Raw genomic sequence first — 5,626 nt, 5'->3', positions numbered from 1 at the left:
GGACGGGGAGGCGCCGGACACCCGCGCTCGGTTGAGCGCCGCCGCTGGCTGCAGGCAGAGTCGCTGGCGCCCCGGCCGCCGCTGGCTCCAGTCCGCCGCCATTATTCTTTGTTCGCTGCGAGCGGCGGCGATGTTGTGGGGCTCGGGCGGAGGCTCCATCTTTACTGCGGCCCCTCCTGCGAGGGGAAGGCCCCGAGCGCGGGTGTCCGGCGCCTCCCCGTCCCCCCTCCGTCCCCCCGGCTCTCTCCGGCTCCTGCCTCCTCCTCCTGCTCCTCTTACCGGTGGTACAAGCTCCTCCGTCACTGCTTTCGTTCGCGGCCCGGATCTCGCTGGAGTTTTATTCTCTCCCCCACGTAACACACCGCGTCAAACTACACCTCCGCCGCGTCACTCACCAACACTCCGCTTCTCCCAGCCGCCCGGGCCACAGGCAGCAGCAGCCGCCGCCGACTGAGGAGCCGCAGCCAGGGAGCCAGCCAGCGCCGCCCAGTGCCGAGTGCGCAGCGGCCGCGCACGGAAACAGCCGAGCTCGGCCCGGAGGAGCTCGAGCGGCCCCGCCCCCCGCGCTGGAGGCGGAACTTGCCGAAGGCCTTCGGGCTCCTTCGGCCAAGGCGAAGGCGTTCCGCGGGGAGTGGGGTGGTGGCTAAGGTGGGAAGGGACGGGCGGGGGTGGAGTGGTCTGAGCCCCACCTCGCCGTTTCGGCGGATAAAACCCGGCGGCGGCAGTCTGCAAGAGGAAGGCGGGTTTGCGTGTGGCCCCGTGGGGAATTCCCTAGGGGTGTCGACGGCTCCGTGGAAACCGCCGCACCTGCCTGCCTCTGCGGCGGTAAGCGGCGGGCTCTAGGGCGGCTGCGGCGGGCCGGGCTTGAGCCCTGGCACCTGAGCGCCGCCGGCGCCGGGAACTTTCAAACGCTGCGGGGACTTGGCCGACGCGCCGCCGGGTCTGGGACGCGGCTGAGTGCCGGAGTCGGGCGAGCCGGGAGGAAGCGCGGCGGAGGCTCTGCAAGCGCCCGGAAGCCTGGGGCCCGGCGGGGGTCTGGGCCGGGTGCCGGGACGAGGGGCCCCTGCGCTGCCCCGGAGTTGTGGCGCCCGGGTGGGAAGGGTTTGCCGGGCCCGCGGCCTCTCCTCTCCGAGAGTCAGCGGAGAGACCCGGAGGCCGCCCGCCCAGCTGTTCGATCTCGGGGGCGGGGGTTGGGGCGGAGGCCCCAGCATTTGTGGCACCTCGCCGAGTGCAGCCCAGCAGCCAGGCCGTGGATGACCTGTTCGGTCTTCGGGGGCCTCCGAGCAATGACCCGTCCTGACCGAGGTTGCTCTGGGACACTCTGAAATATGACCCCCCTCTCCCCCCCCACCTGCCCGCCTTTTTTTTCTGGCAGCCTCCCGGGTCGCTGTCTTCTCACGGCCGTTTCTTACCGCAGTGGTTTGCACCCACTGCGCCCTTTTCTTCACCACCCACTCCCACTCGAAACCCGACAGTGTGACTAACGTTCCCTCGACTACTGAACGGCTTTCTCAGAGGTCGCTCAAGGCCACGTTTCTAACTCTTTCTTCTTCTTTTTATTGAACTTTGCAGTCCTCTCCCCGGGCTCTCATGTCTTATAATTCTCTGTCTTTTTAAAGCAAACCTATCTTTAGGAAGCCGACCGAGAGGACCGAGTGGGTTCACATCTGACTGAGCCGCACCCCTTATTGGCTTCCTGTCACAAAGAGTTGCTCTTCCTGGTACACTAGGTCCCTTTCTGCTTTCTCAGGGACTTGGGGCTGAAGAGGATCCCTCTTTCCTTCTGTTATATTCAACCCTTCCTCCACTGCTGGCTTTTCTATTACTTGAACGTGCTCAAGTCTCTCATTTATTTAAAAATATTTCTCTCTAAATCTTTGTCCAGCTATGACTGCAGTTGTGTCTTACCCAGTGGACATTCTCACGTGTCCCATTCCTCTGCCCTCTCCAGTCTAGCTTCGGTTCCTACCACTCAGCTGAAGCAGCTCTGAATTGTCACCTTCAGTCCTCATCTTACAAGACCTCATTCTAGCATTTGGAACTATTGACCACACCCTTATTTAAATATTCTCTTCCCTCTGCTCTTATTTCAGTTTTCCTCTTATTTCTCTGTTCTTTAACAAGCAGCTTCTCTGGTATTGGAATATTGGAATCCTCCAGAGCTGAGCCCTCATGTACACTTTTCTGGGTGGTCTCATCCTCGTCCAGCAGCTTCAGGTACCCTCTGCCAAAGACTGTCCAACCCATACCTCAAGCCTAGATCTTGCTCTTGAACTCTGAATTCATATTTCTAACTGGCTTTGCAACACTTTCATTTGGATGACTGGGCCATGTCAAACTCAACCTATCTATCATATTCCCTCCAAAATCCTCTTCTCATAGCCCTTGGATCAGTAAGGGGCATCCTATCAATCTACTCAGTTCAAGCCAGAAACTTAAGATACTTCTGACACACATCCGAATCACCTAGACTTGTCTGCCTTAAAAAATTGGATTTGTGGGGTGCCTAGGGTGGCTCAGTCAGTTAAATGTCCGAGTCTTGATTTTCGCTCAGGTCATGATCTCAGAGTCATGGGGATCAAGCCTAGCATTGGGCTCCATGCTCAGTGCTGAGTCTGCTTGAGATTCTCTCCCTCTCCCTCTGCCCCCCCCCCCCCGACACTCTCACTCTAAAATAAATAAATAAAATATTTTAAAAAATAAAAAATTTGATTTGTGGCCTCTCCTTTCCTATGGCTACTTTTCATACTCTAGTATAATCAACCTTCATCATTTGAAGTCCTGCAATGACTATCATCTTGGTCTAACAGAACTGCTTTTGCCATGCTGTAGCCAGAGTCATTTTTTTTTAAATATAAATCTGATCAAGTCACTACTCTGCTTGAATTCTTAATGGCTTCCCTTTGCTTACTGAAAACAGTCCAAGCTCCTTATCATGGACACCAGACCCTCTACCATATGGGCTTCTCATTCTCCCCAGCTTCCCCAACCGTCCTCCTAGCTCTCAGCACTCCAGCCATATTAGTCTTTTTATTTTTTCTAGGCTCTTTTCTCTCTCTTTTTTTCCCCCTACTGTAGGCTCTCATCTCAAGGTACTTACAGATGTGGTTCTCCTCCTCTGGAATTCTTTTTTGCTATCCACTCCCCCTACCAAACTAATTTCTCACGTTCTTTTCTGATTCACCATACATACATTTAAGGTCTGTGCAGGTAGGGATTATGTCTGTCTTGTTCACCACCAGCTCTTCCCCTCCTTTCCCATTCGTAGCACCAGCAACAATTTCTAGAATGTAGCAGTGCCTGTTAAATATTTATTGAATAAATAATGAATACATCTGGTCCTGGGCAAAGTTCCTTAATATCTTGGTGTTCAAACCCTGGTTTAGCCACTTACTATGTGACACTAGGCAAATTGTTCAATCTTGTCCCTCAGTTTTCCCATGTGCAAAATAAAGATGATAATAGCACTTACATCATCGTGTTACTGTGATAATTAAATGAGACCATTGATGGAATGTGTTCTTGGAACAATGTTTGGCATGTAATAAGTTGATTAAAATGTTGCCTATTACTAGCTTTTGTTGCATATCTCACCCTTGTGTCAAATACATTTCAAAATTGAGATTATCAATTTGCTCTTCTTACCCTATACATGATACCAAATTCTTGGAATTATTTACTCATAGCCTATTTTTATCACCCATCAAAATAGTAATTTTTTATTTCATAATTCCTCACATTCTTCCTGTCTGTTCATGATGACCTTCAGTTAGGTCCTATCTCTTCATATCTTACTTTGCTAATTTCCTAGGTGCGTTCTGACTGTAGGCCCACTTTCCTTATTCCCTTGTGCCCTGTCATCAGACCTATGGGTCTCCGACAGTTATTAAACCCTGTATTTTCCTTGAGTTCTGCTCTCTTGGCTTCTGTTCTCACCTAATTTTGTTCATTTACTCACTCATTCAATCATCCATTCATCCAAGTGCAAGTTATTTTACTGAACATTTTGGATATATTCCAGATTTGAAATCGAGTCTCTCAATTTCATCTAGTCTTCTCTAGCATCTCCATGAACCATGAAAATGAACTAGAAATGTCAAACTTTCAGCATCCATTTTTTGTCTCTGGGACTTGGAAGCTACCTCTATTTTTGACTCAATTATACCCCTGGAAAATATGATCAATATTGGGAAAAGTAGAGAGTAGCACATGGATATAACTTGACTTAGTTTAGGATAGATAAGTGCCCTGAGCGAGATCCAGAAAAGGGGGAAGATCTCAAGTTGATTATAAAAGGCTTCAAGGAGAAAGTGGTATCTGAGAGCTTCTCTCTAACCACGGCTTCCTTTTCCTTTTCCTGTTATTTTTCTCTCTTGCTTCTGCTGTTGAACCTAATTATCATTCTCACTACAAACTCAAGTTCCATGAATGCTGCCTATTCTAGTTCATCACCTCTCATGACTTAATTTGCTTTCCTACCTAAGCCCAAAGCCATGGTGACCTATTTCATTTATTCTAAAAGTATCTGTTAAACACCTACTTTGTGCCATGCACTTTTAGAAATGGGCTAGAGTAGTGAATAAAACATTGCTTCTGTCTCAAGGGTACTAAAATCTTCAACCTCTCCTCTTTCTGCCATTTCTTTTTGTCCACTCATTTGTGCTTTCATCCAGTCTCATGGTTGTAAATACTAGGTGTATGCTGACAACTTTCAAAATTATACCTTCCCCACAAATCACTCTCCCAAACTCCAGGCTCATTTAAACAAGTACCTACGCACACCTTGACTTGGTTATTGTCTTAGCCTGGCATCCCCCAGGAAGCAGACCTGAGGCATACACCTCTGTGCTGTTATTTTATTAGGGAATATAATCCCTGGGAAATGAGGATAGGGAAAAGAAGTGAGTCAGGGGAAGAGGTCAAGATTCAGTTAATGGGATGGATGCTAACACTGCTCTCCTCCCCCAAATTCAGATACTTCCATTTTGTATGGGCCTGAACATGAAGCAAAACACTATCGGGTGATTATGGCCTGAGGTATGTTGGCTATGGCAATAGGGACAGAATAAGAGGCCAAAGGCCCCACAGGCAAGGAGACCAAAAGGATCTGAGATGCTATAGATGTCTAATAGACACCTCAAACTCAATATATCCAAATCTGAATGGAATTTTCCCCTCACATTTGTATTTGCAGCTTTTCCCATCCTAATAGCTGAGGTTAAAAATCTTGGCGTGATTGTTAGTACCTTCCTTTCTCTCACACCTGACATCTGTTCCTTTAGGAAAATTTATTGGCTGTACCTGCAAAATGTATCCAAATCTGACTGCTTACCACCTCCACTGTGAGTGAGCCAAGTCTACAATACCTTCATTTTTTGCCTGGATTACTGCAATTGCTTCTGAAGAAGTTCCTTACGTCTTGCCTGGCCATACACCAGCCACGCTTCTGCCTTAGCACCTTGGGGATGTTTCAGTGCCTAAAATGTTCTTTTTCCAAATATGGAGAGAGTTAACTCCCTCACTTCCTTCAAGTCTGCTGAGGGAGAAAGCACTTTCTCTCTGAGGCCATGAGCATTCTATATCTATCTATCTATCTATCTATCTATCTATCTATCTATCTATCTAT

General features: G+C 49.0%; 1 protein-coding gene across 2 annotated transcripts in view; it reads right to left on the bottom strand.

The window, feature by feature from the left end:
- Positions 1-450, bottom strand: part of CREB1 (cAMP responsive element binding protein 1) — a 56,210-nt gene extending 55,760 nt beyond the window's left edge. The window contains exon 1 of one of the 2 annotated variants that reach the window (XM_021703243.2): positions 280-450. The gene's annotated coding sequence lies outside the window, so the exon portion shown is untranslated. The remainder of the gene's footprint in view (positions 1-279) is intronic. The other variant, XM_044913706.1, reaches the window with a different exon arrangement.
- Between the last annotated feature and the right edge of the window lie 5,176 nt (positions 451-5,626).

This window comes from Neomonachus schauinslandi, chromosome 3 (assembly GCF_002201575.2).
Source record: "Neomonachus schauinslandi chromosome 3, ASM220157v2, whole genome shotgun sequence".
NCBI lineage: Eukaryota > Metazoa > Chordata > Mammalia > Carnivora > Phocidae > Neomonachus > Neomonachus schauinslandi.
Note: the sequence above shows the minus strand (reverse complement) of the source record. Positions and strands in the feature narration are given on the sequence as shown.